This window comes from Tetranychus urticae, chromosome 2 (assembly GCF_039701765.1).
Source record: "Tetranychus urticae isolate SD_2017Ah chromosome 2, NJAU_TeUrti_SD_1.0, whole genome shotgun sequence".
NCBI classification, from domain to species: domain Eukaryota; kingdom Metazoa; phylum Arthropoda; class Arachnida; order Trombidiformes; family Tetranychidae; genus Tetranychus; species Tetranychus urticae.
In genome coordinates, this window is record NC_142959.1 from 22,893,879 (window position 1) to 22,908,393 (window position 14,515).

Below are 14,515 nucleotides of genomic sequence, written 5' to 3' on the forward strand. Positions count from 1 at the left end.
CCAATTTTCATCTTCTTTTTCCCATGTTGTTACTTTTAAACTGAATCATTTTAGTCTACTGAATGTATTCAACTTGATATTGCTATAAATAGTTAGACAAGAGAAGAAGAGATAAAAATGAATTTCCATTTTCATTGAACAATGCAAATTGATTAACATTAATATGAGTTTGAAGGTTCAATTTTGCTCCATTATCTTGACTTATAGTCATGAATCTCTTGGTGATTGCAAGATGAAGAATGAAAAATCTGAACAAATACCACACCCATGAATGTCTGTTTCACTGAAAATTTCAATTCCATTTGAGAATGAATTTTCCAATGTTGATAAAATTCTAGATAAAATCGAAAAATCCTTTTTGATCAACTTTGCAATTAACCATTTTTCTCGAGCAATATTCATGATCATGATTTAGTCGAACAAGCTTCATGGGATCAACTTCAAATTTTTTCGGCAATTACTTTAGTCGACAGTTTGCAAAAGGAAATAATTGTTACCGTGAAAAGACATCATGTTGATCAACAGTGAAACTGAACAATTTAAACATTCAACATTAATCAGAATAAAGTTCTCGGGTCCACCTCTGATAAGCTCTTTTCCCATTTTGTTTGCTCTCGACTTTGGACACTTTTATTTTCTACATTTTTTCCTTTCAACGTTGAAATGCAACTCAGAATGACTGAAAATTGAGAGTTTTATTTATTCTTCTATTTACCTTTTCTCTTCTTTCAAGATGAATTAGTTTTTATCATTGATGGTCAACCTTTTCATCTCTTTCAAGCATTTCACTGCTCAGTCCGTTTATTCATTGATCAACTTTTTCATCATAAAAAGTCTTTTCAAGTTTCCTTTTATGCTCATTTTTTGCCAATGGAAATGCAGCCAAATTTAAACATTTACAACTTACAGCAAATTGTTTGTAAAAAGTTGAACAAAAGATTTGGAAAAGTGATAAACTTTTGAAATGGAGTTTTAAATTACAGTTTTAATGATTATTATGATTGGCAAAATGAACTTGAAGAGAAACTTTCAGAACAGAATAAAAAATCATTTCCATCTTTATCTTGCACATCATTCCAATGCTGGGAGTGAATCAATCCCAGACTTGAGTTGGGAGAAGATTAATGTTTGGAAAAAAGTAAATCTAACAAATTCCATTATCGCTCAATTTGTCTCAAGTTATCGTCAAATTGACGGCAAATATATTAATTTGCAAATCAAAAGTGAAAAGTTGGAAAACCATTCGAACTCGAAAAGAGTAAAATCTCGATTCCGAGACAAGTCTGGTTTCCAGCCTGAATTAGTAAATATTTCAACCTTTTATGTGTTCATTTTATAGATTGTTTCCATCAAATGATTCAGGATAGATTAATATATTATCATGTGGTGAGAATTTACTTTTTTTATTCTCCGCAACTCATTCTTCTTTTTCTCTTTCTTTTTCTCTACCATGAGAGAATACAAATTGATTGGTGGTTTGATAAGTTGAAAATGAATAAGTAAATAGTAAACATTTACTTGGATTGATTTTGATGTTCAAATGAAAGGTTGACCAGAACTGTTCGTCAATAATAGATAACATTACAATATTGGAAAGATTGATTCTTCTTTGCATTCAAATCAATTCATTTATTTTCAGTTTATTGATCAAATTTGATTGATAAGGCGTTCATTTACCAATGTATCATGACATTTGATCAAATTTTCTCTTCGATATTTACTTCATTCAATTGAATTAACCCAGTCGAAGGCGGCATACACGCCAGAAAATGCGCACCAAATAAAAGTCTCAGATTTAGCGCAAACTTTGCGTTAACGCAATAAGATGCGCGCTAAGCGCTCGTTTAAGTTTCTAGAAACAAAAAAAACATCCACCTAGATTCGAACCCTCAATCAATATTTTGTAATTGTCGAACTCTTTAACCACTGAGCTATGAGTTTATATTAAAAAATTGTGATTAAATTTATATTATTAATTGTCCAAGCAGACATTGATAATGAAATCATGGCGCAAACGCAAAAAGGCAGTTTTCTGGCGTTTTTGTTTCATGCGTATCTGAATGAGCATGAAACGCGATTCAGTGTAGACTTTTTTATTCGACTGGGAAGGTATTGACTTTTGGCACTTTTCGCAATTCTTATAGCGACCCTGAAACGTAATAATGTAGATACGATAATTGAATTTGTTAAACGGATTGTGCTGTGAATTCATTTTAAAACCATTTTACTTTTCATTTTCTTTGCTCATTTGAACGATGAAATTTTTTTCTCCTTTTTTACCTTCACTTGAAGATGCGTCATTAAGTGTTGTTAAACAGTTTAGTTTCAATCTGCTGAAAGGTAGAGTAAAGTGACTTAAACCAAAAGGTAAACATTTAAAGTTAATTTGAAAGTGACAAAATTTGATCAACATGAAAGTCAAATAAATGGTGAGACAATGACAAGATTCAATTTGAAACAGCGACACAGAAGTAGACATTTTTATGACTTTCAAGCTTCTTTTCATTTTGTCCTCGAGCTATTGATAGGGTTAAACTGTATGAAACTTGAAATTGCATTTTAATAAGAGAAAGTCATTAAAGTATCGGTTAGAGATGAAGGGAGAAACTTGCCACTTTCAGTTCCTGAAATTTCATGCAAAGAACGATTTGCAAATCTTAAAATTGCAATTAAATGAAAAAAGTCATGAACTTCACCAGAATTTTCTCGCGCTATGTTTATCGAATGGCAATGAAAACAAATTCAATTAAATATTATTATAGAATACTGAATTTTCTTCTATTTTGACTTTCACAAAAACTTGAATTTCGATGGAATACCCTCTGAAAACCAAGAATTGTAATTATAACGTTGTTGGGCGTAATTAGCGTAATTCAGGGATATTTTCTATTGCATTTTACATTATGATTGCAGTTTTGAAAGTTGATTGCCTTTACTAATGGGAATTTGATTCACGAAGAGCTGACTTTTTGAAATGAATCTGATTAAAATTGATATTAAATTATTAAACGCGAAATCAGTATGGATCGAAAAACGCAGAAGATAATTAATCAATTGAAACGTGGGTTAAATTTAAAATGAGTTCATTATCGAGTTGACCTGCAAATACCATTTTTCAAAGTTGCTATTTTTGAATCAATAAATATTTCGTTTTGATCGCATGTAAGTCGAAAGAGAATTGTGTTTACTCATGACTTGAGAGCAAAAAGAGAAGCAAAAAGTTGTTCAATAAACGCATTTCATGTTCAAGTAACAACTTTTGTCTTCACTCGAAACAACCATTTTCCTCTTCAACTCTGATTTTGTCTTTTGTAAAACATTATTATTCCTTGTTCAAACTCTGTCCTCTTCGGACAGATGAACAACAAAAAAGATCAGCATTTTCCTCTTTTCACCACTTAATGTGACAAATGAATACAATACATTTTTATCCCTTGAATTGTCCATTGAAAGGCAAAAAGAAGCTAAATAAAAAATGACTTTCCTTCAGAGTCAACTTTCGCTTCCAACAAAACCAGACTGGCGATTCTACTACAGAGAATGAATTCCCTGGAAAACTCGCAATAAAACTAAAGTTGAATAATGCTTCAAAAAGTAAAACTCAAAATTCGAAACGAAATTTTAACCAAATCACAGTTTTCAAATGAATACCTTCATTCTCTAACAATCAAGAATAGACAAGTTATTCTCAACTGTTATAACTTGATTCAATAATGTGCAAATTGGTGTAAACAATTTGATTCAAAGTTTCAAATGTTGCTCAGAAAATGCGATTCAAAAGAAATTTATAAACTCGTCAGTTTCAACATTGAATTTCTACATTAACATTAATGTTTAACTTAACCAAAATGCTTTTCAAAGTTTGCTAAATGCATTAATCAATGACTTCCAACAGAGTTGAACAACGAGAAAAAAAAAGGAAAAAATGAGTTTCTTTATTCGTAAACATTTCAAAGACTAAGCCTCGGTTCATGTAGACTTGGAAACCTGTTAAAGTTGAATAACCTTGTTCAAATGTAATCCAATGTGACCAAATTGATTACATCTAAAACGATTAAGTAAACTGTATTATTATTTAATCAATTTAATCCAATAAACTGTTACAAAGTCAGTTTCAATGTGCAACCAGATTCATCTCATTTGCAATTCAATGTCGCTTACAAAGTAAAGCTCAATGAGAAATTAAAGCAAATTAAAATTGTCAAAAGAAACCAAAAAAGAAACTAAAAATCTTTTCAAGCAAAAAGCACGAAAAGTTGAAAGTTTATCCAAAGTTGCTAATGAGATTGAAAATCAATTGCAAGTAAAATATTTTCATTTCATTCCCTTATAACAAGGCGATTAACGTAGTAAATAACAACAGTTCATGTCAACCTGGAAACTTTTGAAGCATTAAACAAGCAACATTCATTGAGGCAAACCTGGCCAGTAGAAGGTCAAACGAGTTGAAATTGCCATTCAAAACATGTAATTATTGGTGAAAGTGAAACAAAAAAAGTTTTAATGCAAAGATGAAAGTGACAAAACAAAACATAAACTTGAATAATTAAAAGTCGACTCTCGGGGAATGAAGCAAAATCACGGTTGAATAAAATGTTGAAAATTGCATGCAAATGATTTTCGCTCTTTTTTCTTTTATCGTGCGATAAACAATCAAAATATCGATCTCGGCGGTTGTTACAATGATGAAACTCGTGATTTGAATGAATATTAAAATTGGAATCAATTTATGGACAATTAATTTTCTCTTGTTCAACATTTCATGGACAAACATTTTATCAACATTCAGCTTGTTTGCTGACCCACTTCATGTTTACTGATTATTCCGCTAATGAACTTTTGCTCTCAGTGATTATCTGCTGCTGCTGTTGAATCTTTCAACTTTGCAATATCGGAAAATGGAAAAGAGACAAAAACAAAGCAAAACCTCCAACTTTCCATATTTCATATTCTACTCTGGCTTCCAATTATTATCGACTTTTGTCTTCCAGCTACTTAATTATTGGCTTCATTTATTTATCGATAGACTGATTCATGAGCAAAACATGACGAGCCAATCAAGACTCGACAAGATTAATCAAGTTCAAGAATTGACCCATTAAAGGATAAGCATTAATTTCAAGGCATTTCTTTATTTATACGCTCTTCCATCTTTATCCATGATAATGTTCACTCATAAAGATTCTTGACAATCTTGATGATCTTTTGCTTCTCTTCCCTGGAAAGCTTATGTTACATGGAAATTTCAATTTATTGTTTCCCATATTTTTCGTCATTTTCAAGATAATGTTACAATTGATTGTTTCAACTTTTTTTTGCTCACTCGACTTGTCCAAGCTGAAGGTACTTTTTGTTGTGTCCAATTGATTTGTTTAGTAACTTGGCTGAGAAATTTTATTGCTTTTCTTTTATTTGATTATTGGCTATTTATTGATTAATCTCAATTTGAAGATTCATGTGAAGAATTTTGAGATTTTTTGAGAAATTTTGAAACTTGAATGTTGAATGGAAAAGTTTTTTTGCTTCTTTTTGTTTTGCATTTTGTGAGTTATTTTTGCAAGCAAAATCAAAGTCCAACAATCAGGACTGATCAATTTGGAAAGGAAAAGTTGATTCTTCTAAAATAACCGGAAATTGAATTTCTATTTATGATGAAAAGTAGAGCATTTTTTTATTCAACTTAATTACCTTTCATGTGGACCATGTGAATGCAAAAAATGATGATCATGATGGGAATGAAAATAATAGGCTGAACAACAAATGAAAGGAAAAGAAGGTCAAAATTGATGAAGAGTTGAGAAGAAAAAGACATTTTCTCAACCCTTTTTTCCTTCTCTTCCTATTATTAGTTTCTTTCTTTGCGTGTCATTCCGGATTAATGTAAAAATAATGTTTATCTAAAAATATTGAAAAATTGCCTTTTACTTGAACCCAATTCCAGCTGATTATCATTACAAGAGATTCAAAATCTGATGCTGATTGCAGCAGATTACTTCATCAGAAACATTGATAAACATTGAAAAACCGAGTGATAATCGGAAATACAAATTCAAACGAACATAAAAGAGTTTCTTCTCAAAATTTTTTAAAACTTTGAGTTCTAACGCCTAAAGATGATTTTGAGTTTCGATAGCAAATTTTTTCGTGAGAAGGTGAATCACCAGATGGCGATATTCAGCTTTCTCATCAACCATTAACTTGTTGCAATTCAATTCAATATGAACGATTTCTGTACAATTATATTTTCCATCCCATAGCTTGAACTTTTATGAAAAATTCTTATGCAATTTTGAAAGAATCTCATGATCTTATTTAAAAGTAAAGTGAAAGATGAATATTTTATGTTATTTTTGCCTTTCAACTCCCAGCAATCAACGCCGCCTATCGACTATGAATTCAACTATTCCATTAGCTTATTTTCAAACTTTTCTGAACAGTTTTTTATCTGTAGTTATCTATATTAGAATAATTTTTTTGAAGCTAAAAGAGCTTTAATTGATTTTTAAATGTTTTATAGAAAAAAACTGTAAAGTGCCAATCTAAGTGATTGCATTTAATCCAATTTGTCCAATAATTTGCCTTCTCGATGGAAATATCAAAGTATAAAATACAGTTAATTACAGAGCAAAATTATATTAATATAAAAGCAGAAAAAAACGAAATAACAAGATGCATCATTTACCGCGTATAACCCCAAGGTAAGTTAATTAGTTTTTTCATTTTCCATTGAAATTAACAGGATAGAATGAGAACATTTATTTCTCTTTCCTCCTTCATATCAAAATAATTACTTGTTTAATTTGTTCAGCACTTTACTCTCACCTCTACACTCATTAACATGCCCGTGGTTGATGAATAGTTATCATTAATTGTTGATACTTATGTTTACCGTAACTGTCTAATGATAAGCATAATTCGTAAACGCAATTAAAACAAACAATTTAGATAAATTCATTTTCCACTGTAAGATGAAATCTATTTACTTGCATTACCCCATCAAAGGACTTCAATCAACCCGAGCAACTGCATGTTCCCCGATCACTTCAAGACTTGTTTATGCTTCCTCAGTTGCATACTCAAGCAAATACAGTTTCGATGTCAATTGAAGCATTCAGCTTAGGAATTTCAATGGATTGTACTGAATGTTGCTTATTAGTCTGTCGATCTGAACTTTACAGGAAAGAACTGCTAATCCAAGCAAAATTGTGGTAAATTTGTAACTATGCTTTCATCAGTTGACATTTCTGTTTACCATGGGTCATGATAGTGTTGGATATTAATAAAGTGTTAACAAATCGATAATGTGCTAATAATGACATCAAATTTGTTCACTCTTGCTTTTCATGGTTACTGATGGTGTTAATGATTTGACCAAAGACTATTTGGATTTATCAATTTTCCAAGATATCTTTTTTTTCTTCACCCATCAAATGATGATAATTGATGATAACTCACATCAATTGGTTGATGAGATGATGATGATGGTGAGGAAGAGAGGAAAAAAGAATTGGAAGAAAAGTTGAAACATTTTTTGTCTTATAATGATTGATTATTCACTGTCAAGTAAATGCAATTTCATCATTCTTTTACTATAAACAGCTAAAAAGGTCTAAACTGAGTAACCCTGCAACTCAACTTGAAACTAAACTCGATGAAAAGTTGACAACATTTACTTTTATCAATGTCCATACAAAATGAATGTGCAAATGTAAAGTTGAACTAAAACTTTGTCAATCAATGGAAAGGAGAAGAAGGAAGCGAGAAAAAAAATCATTTTCCATCTCATCATTTGCCATGTAAATATAATCCAGAATGATGATCAATGGAAAGAAAAAATTTGCACCAAGATGTAATCTGAACATGAGACGAGTGAAAATTGTTTCAACTTGAAATGAACAAATGGTAAACAAAATGCATCCATTGAGAAAAGAAGAAAACTTTTTACTTTTTTCTTTACTCAATTTATCCAATCCAACTGAATATTTAAAACCATTTATCAAGTGTCAATGTAATGACCTTTAATGCCATTTTCACAGTTACTCATCGTTTCCCTTTCCTGTTTATACTAGCAGCTCAACTGTTCAGAAAAGACTGTTTTGTGTTCATCTTTTCCACTCAATATTGATACTTCAATTAATCCTGAGTGAATTTGGCTGAAAAGAGAAAAAATGGAAACATTTTTTTTCTCTCTTCCTTCTTTTCATTGCAACCTTTTCATTCTTCAAGTCTCATCATGTAATCTTAACCCATTTCCATCAATAAGATTCATTCTCATGGTCCACTGAATTTCCTAATGACATAATTCATGGAAAGAAACTCGATTCGACCAATTGGCCTTTCATCATTTTTCTTTAATCCTTCACTCTGTTTGTGAAACTTATAGAACTTGAAATTTAAATGTTTACATTTGCTGTTGGTCGAGCTCAAAACGGACCTTCGAAGATAATCATTTCAGTTTCTTTTCGAATTTAGTTTTATCATAATTTTTTTTCTTTTTTTCTATTCATCTTCATTCTCTTGAGATTCTCTGTTTTCACCAATTGCTCAGCTAGAGTTGAACAATTGACTGGTGAATGTTGATTGTTGATGTGCTATTTTTACTCAACTTAAAGGTAAAGGTAAAGGTGAGAAAAAAACTGGCAAAGCAAATAGAATGTTATTAAAGGTAATTTTGAAAATTATCCAGAGACTCGATTAGCATTGGTTCAATGATGGTAACTGACTAATGAAAAGAAAAGGAAAATCGAGGATCAGAAAGTGAACTACAAAAGGCAATTGATCGGCATTGATGAGACAAACAATTTTCTGATCTTAACATTCATTACATGAGATTAGTTGATCATTGTTGAAGCAAACGAGTTTGTTTTTACTTTCCTTCTTTTCGTGTAAACTAAGAGCTTGAGTTGAAAATTTAGAGCAAAGAAAATGTTTTTTTTCTTCGCAAAATGAACATGATGGAAACAATGATTCTGTTTTGTCATGTTTCATCTTGTTTATGTAATTGTTCAATGGAATGAAATGAAGCTTCAAATGAGTAGCAACTTGAAGTTGAAAAATCTTTGCACTTGTAAACAGCTTGAAGAACCAAATGGAAATGAAAAATTGTTTCAGTTGTTTGTGTAAAATCATTTATCGGTCTTGAACTTGGCTGGAGTTTGTTACTTTCATCTTACTAACCTCCTATTGTTCAATGTTACATGACTATTGATTTGAAAGGAAAAGTGTTAACCAGTTGAACCAGTAAATTTGTTGGATATGTTTTTGTAAACAAGAGCGAAAATTGAATCACACCGAGTCCACATTTATTCAGAGATGAAGGCTTCAATAGCAATAAGTTTATCACAGATTGATCAAGTACAAAGCATAGGTAAATAGGTTAAAGGATGGAATGACAAAAAAGATAAAAAAACTGTTGAATAGGTGAAAGAAAGTAAAGTTGTTCTGACTAAAAGCAATGAGACGAAATTTTTTCAGCATTGGAAGATGAAATGAAATGAGTGGGAAAGACAATAACAAAAAATACGAACAGATTAGATTCAGTTAGAGATTAATGCAAGATGGTTGACTTTCTGAAAACAGACATCAGCTCCTCTTGGCTTCAAATGTAACCTAGCATCTTTAGTTTGTGAGATATTGAACAAAACATGAAAGGAAGGATTTTGAATAGTCCTGTACACGTTTGAGAACTGCAATTTGACCTTGAAGCGGCTTCTGAAGGTCATTTTCGAATAGCCCAAACTTTCATCGTTATAAGTTTATCTCTGCAAAGTATCAAAAGCGACTGATATGAAGATATCATTCTCGAAGCATTTTCAGCCTGAAGTATCGATTTGAAAGAAACTTGTGTATCTTCTCAGAGTGAGGTGCTGACTTTAAGTGAAAAACTTTTTTCAAAGTGAAAAAATTTGGGCAATTCGAAAATGCCCTTTAAAATTCGTTTGAAGGTCAAATAAATAATGACCTTAAATGACCTTGAAACTTTTAAAAAATTGTTCTTCAATTCTCAAAAGCATATCGTTCAAATATAAGCAAACTAGCATGTTCGGTTCATGAGATATTGAATAAAAAGTAGAGTAAATGAGGCTGAATAACCCTGTATAAAGCAAACATAATATTTCTAAAAAATTTACACAAGTGCCTTTGGGATCGTTTCTTTTGGCTGAAAATGCTCCGAGGGCGATATCTTTATACTTGTGGATTTTGTTGATAGGCAAATATAAACTTATAATGCTAAAAATTTTTTGCTATCATTAAAACAACCTGCTGAGGTTGTGTGTCTGTAAATCAGGAAAAGATTTATTCATATTGAAATATTGAGAAAAAAGCATTTCTGATGAAGTTTAAAGGTTATTGAATTTCGATAGCGTATACTGTAAGTCAATTCTGATGTTTACCCTAAAAATGTGGAAGCAATCCATTAGATAAGAGTTACAATCGCTCTTATCAATATTTTGATTATCTTAATTGTGCTCATCAACCCTTTACAACTCTTGTTCTTGCTTTCTTTACTTCTGCTTTTTTCTTCATTTCTCTTGTTTCATCAATTTTCCATCTTAAACATGATAATGTTCCTGTTTTCAAGCTCACAGTATGCTCATGCAAACAGCCTCACAGCATCATTATTTTTATTATCATCATTATTATCATCAACGAACTTCTCTCATATATTCAGAACAATTTTTTGCACTATTTTCTAATCTCACCAATTTCTACCTGGAATCTGAATAAATTTCATTCTCTTCTCACCTTACTGATTAATGACTTATTTACTAGACATTACCGAGTTTCACTAGAATAAAGCTCTTTGCTGTTCATTCACTTTGTAAACACACAAAAGTGTCATTCTTCAACCCAAACTGATTAAGCAGTAAAACTTCACCCTGACTGAGCGATTCATTAGTTGATAATATAATTGAAAAGCTGAAACATAAGCTAGAAATAGCTATTAACATGGAATTCTATTGCAAAAAATGAATAAACTTTGATTTAATAGTTAATCTCTATTGGGAATGAAAAAACTCTTTTTTTTCTCTTCCTTCCCTTAACCTTTCAGGTCGAAGTTTTCAATTGATTTTCTTGTTAAACACAGATTCATTCTTGATGATTACCTCATCATGAAACGATAACATGAAAAGAAGTAAAACATTTTTTTCATTAAAATATTCACTGATGACATTCCAATTGATAAAGCATGCATATTGGATGAGAAAAAAATGTCACAATAAAAATCTGTCAATTGCAACAAATGAGGAACAATAAAAAAGCAGAAAAAACTTGTTATTGCGAGAAAAAAAGGAGAAATTTTCAGTTCTTCTGAGAAGGGTTGATATGCTTTTTGGGCAATTATTTCACTCAACAATACATGTTATTGCAAGTATGCCAATTGTAATAAGTAAACAGTGAAAAGATTTATCACGCCAACAGCATAACCTCAAGGGTGGGCTTAATCTCTAATCAGAATTTTTTGCCCTCCCAGTGAGTTCCACATGCAATTCAACACAAGCATGAATAATTTGAAGCTCAAAATTGCAGTTCATTTTCTTTTTGTTTGCTTAGTATTGCTAGTAAAGCAAGTATTCATTGCAAAGTCATCATTTTAACCTTTCAAGACTTCAGATTGTTTCATTTGTGAAATTGTACTGGAAAGGCAAAAATGAGCAAAAATGTTTTCTTGAATTGAAATTGCCAAATTAACCTTGATGTTATCATGTATAATTGAAGTTTATTGAGTAAAATGATTTAGAATGAAAAGCTTTAGGCAAAGAAGAAATGATAAAGTTTCAAATTGAATGGAAATTATTAACCTTTTCAATAGGAAACCAACATTAGACGACGAATGGAAAATGTTTTTTGTCTGGTTTTCACTTCAAACTTTTTCGTTTTTGTTCAAATTTTTCAATGGTTTAGAATTCAGAATCTGTAAAAAAGTAAACTAAAAAAACTTGAAACTCCTAATTGTTGGTTGTGAGAAATAATGCCGAGAGAAAACGATGAAACAGTTTGATCGTTGAGTTTGTTTTTGGGTTTTGACCATTTCTGGTTTATGGGTCAGTAGAAAGGTACATAATTGATGAATTATTTGAACTAACGAATGTCAGCAAAGTTTTGGAATATGCGAATGTTATGAGTTTGCTATTTTATTAGTAAACTGAAGAAAGGATTGAGTTGGAAAAGTTTGCCCACGAATTTCACTCTCCATTGTTTTGGATAAACACTTTTTTGCTTAGTTAACAAATTATGTTTTTATTAATATCATTCTGTTAATTTTAATTCATTAGACAGTAAAATTGATGCAGGTTAACCTGAATTACTAATTTAATGTACAATTTGAATCTTCTGTTAATATTAATGCCAATATCATTTGCAACCGTATAAAATACCTTTTGCCTGCTGCTCGCTCCAAATTAAACTTTGATAACAATTTGATGAAGAGATTAGTTTGGAAAAGATTTCACGATAAAAATAATTTATAGAAACACAGCTTTTTGGATGACTAAAGCATTAAAAGATCTAAGGTTCAATTTCAAGCAAGATCATTTTTCGAAAACCGCTCTTGATGCTACTAAAGGTCTTAATAAAGGCAACTTTAAACATCTAATAAACTTTTCGGTGTAAGTGAACTTGCAGATCGAATTCCAACACTCTTTGACTTTTGCTTCATGAGTTATTCACAGCAGATCTAGAAACATCGTTTCATGCATTTTCTTTTTTTCCTTTGGTATTCTTAAGCTCATTGAGAATCTTCAGCACTCTTAAAGAGATTTTGAAGCGCATTTTCCGAGCGGAGATATTGAAGCAAATATGAAGTACATGAGCTTGAACAGCTCTGCAGAGTTGAATAACTTGGACCAAAAAATGTTCATTTTTAATCATTCTTTTTGCAACTGTCCAACAATCTTAACCTTGATACCGTCCCAGCATTTTTTGCACTTTCCGCATGGAATGGAACAGAAGGAGGTGCAAAAAAATCGAAATCAATGAAGATGAAAAATTATCATTACAATTATATGATGATAGGCTTTAGTTAATCTATTGATTTCCGAAATAATTTCCCTTTCATTTCCGTTATGATATGGCATTTGATGTTGACTTTGAGAGTTGAACAGTTGCTTGCTCATCAAGGAAAACAGTCAACCAAACATCTCATTTAATCGTCAAAAAACGAAACAGAAAAAAAATTTAAATCATTTTCCATCAGAAAAAAATCAACATTTCATTGCATGCATACAATATTAATGAGAGTAAGTTTTCACTCTTCAATCTTTACCCGAACAATAGAATAGTAAAGAACAACTTTTTTCATAAAAAAAGCATTGCTATTGAAATGTTGATAAATGAAAATGAAAAACTTTCAATAGATTCAAGAGTTGGTAAATGGTTCAGTTTAAACGTGAAAAGTATATTCCTTTAAACTTGTTTGTATTAACTTTTGTTAGTCAATGTTTAAGCAGAAAAAGATGAACAAAACCAAAGAGAATGAAATTTTTGCCCAATTCAACTCGCAATACCTTGCAAAACTTTTTGTTTCTTGAGCTGTCACAACATTTTCCTTTTATCGTAACTCTTTTTTTTCATCCCTTTAAACCTTACTTTTCACTTTACCCTTTCTCACTTAACTTTTTCTTGCCAGCTTCACTTTACAGCATCTTAATCTAAACTGAATTTCTTGCCCCTTATCTTTATTTACTTTTATTTGGTTTGCTCTGGGTTCTGTTTTTTTTCTTGTTTCTCATTCCATGGTTGCTCATTTTTTTTCTTAAACCAATCTTGCTGCTCAAACTTTTCTAACCATTTAAGATAAGATTAACCTTGTTATCCTTGAGAATTGATTGAAATCATTTTCTTTTTATTGTTATTTGTTGCTTTTGTTTCCTTTTTTATTGCTCTTTCACCATATCAATAGATAAACTGTAACATTCACTTGTTTGAAAATCAACAATTTTATCGGTTAAAAACAATGGCCAATCCTTACAAGGTCAAGTTAGCACTGAAAATAGAATGAAACCTCGAAAATATCAACTTGCCGTTTCTTACTTACAACTAATATCTCATGAAAACTGAACATTTAAAAGTTTTTATCACTTTTCAATTGGAGTGCAATAGGCAACAGTATTGAAGGAAAATCAGCTTTATTTAGACTTTAAATAAAGCTATTCATTGAGCAATAATTCGCAACATTTTTCATTTATTTTAAAACTTAGAGAATCAAAAACTTTTGATAGAGTTTCGAATTTTCCAGATCTTGGAATTGCTAAAAAAATCAGTTTTCTGTCTCACTCATTATTTCATTATAAACAGGTCCAAAACAAAAACTAAACACTTATACCGTTGTCTAACTTTCGAGACTAACATTTGCGAAGTTTTAGCCGAAATTCAATGTTCGTTTTCACTTCTAGCTAGCTTAACGCTGAGCTCAAAAGAGCTAGACGCTGACAGCTCAATTTAAACCCATAGAAATTGAATAATCGTTGATCAAGAATCAATGAAGGGAATTTTATGAATTGGCAAAATTCGA

At 30.9% G+C, this 14,515-nt stretch overlaps 1 protein-coding gene across 2 annotated transcripts in view; it reads right to left on the reverse strand.

The window, feature by feature from the left end:
- KCNQ (KCNQ potassium channel) overlaps positions 1-14,515 on the reverse strand; it is a 51,691-nt gene that overhangs the window by 27,127 nt on the left and 10,049 nt on the right. The window lies entirely within an intron of this gene.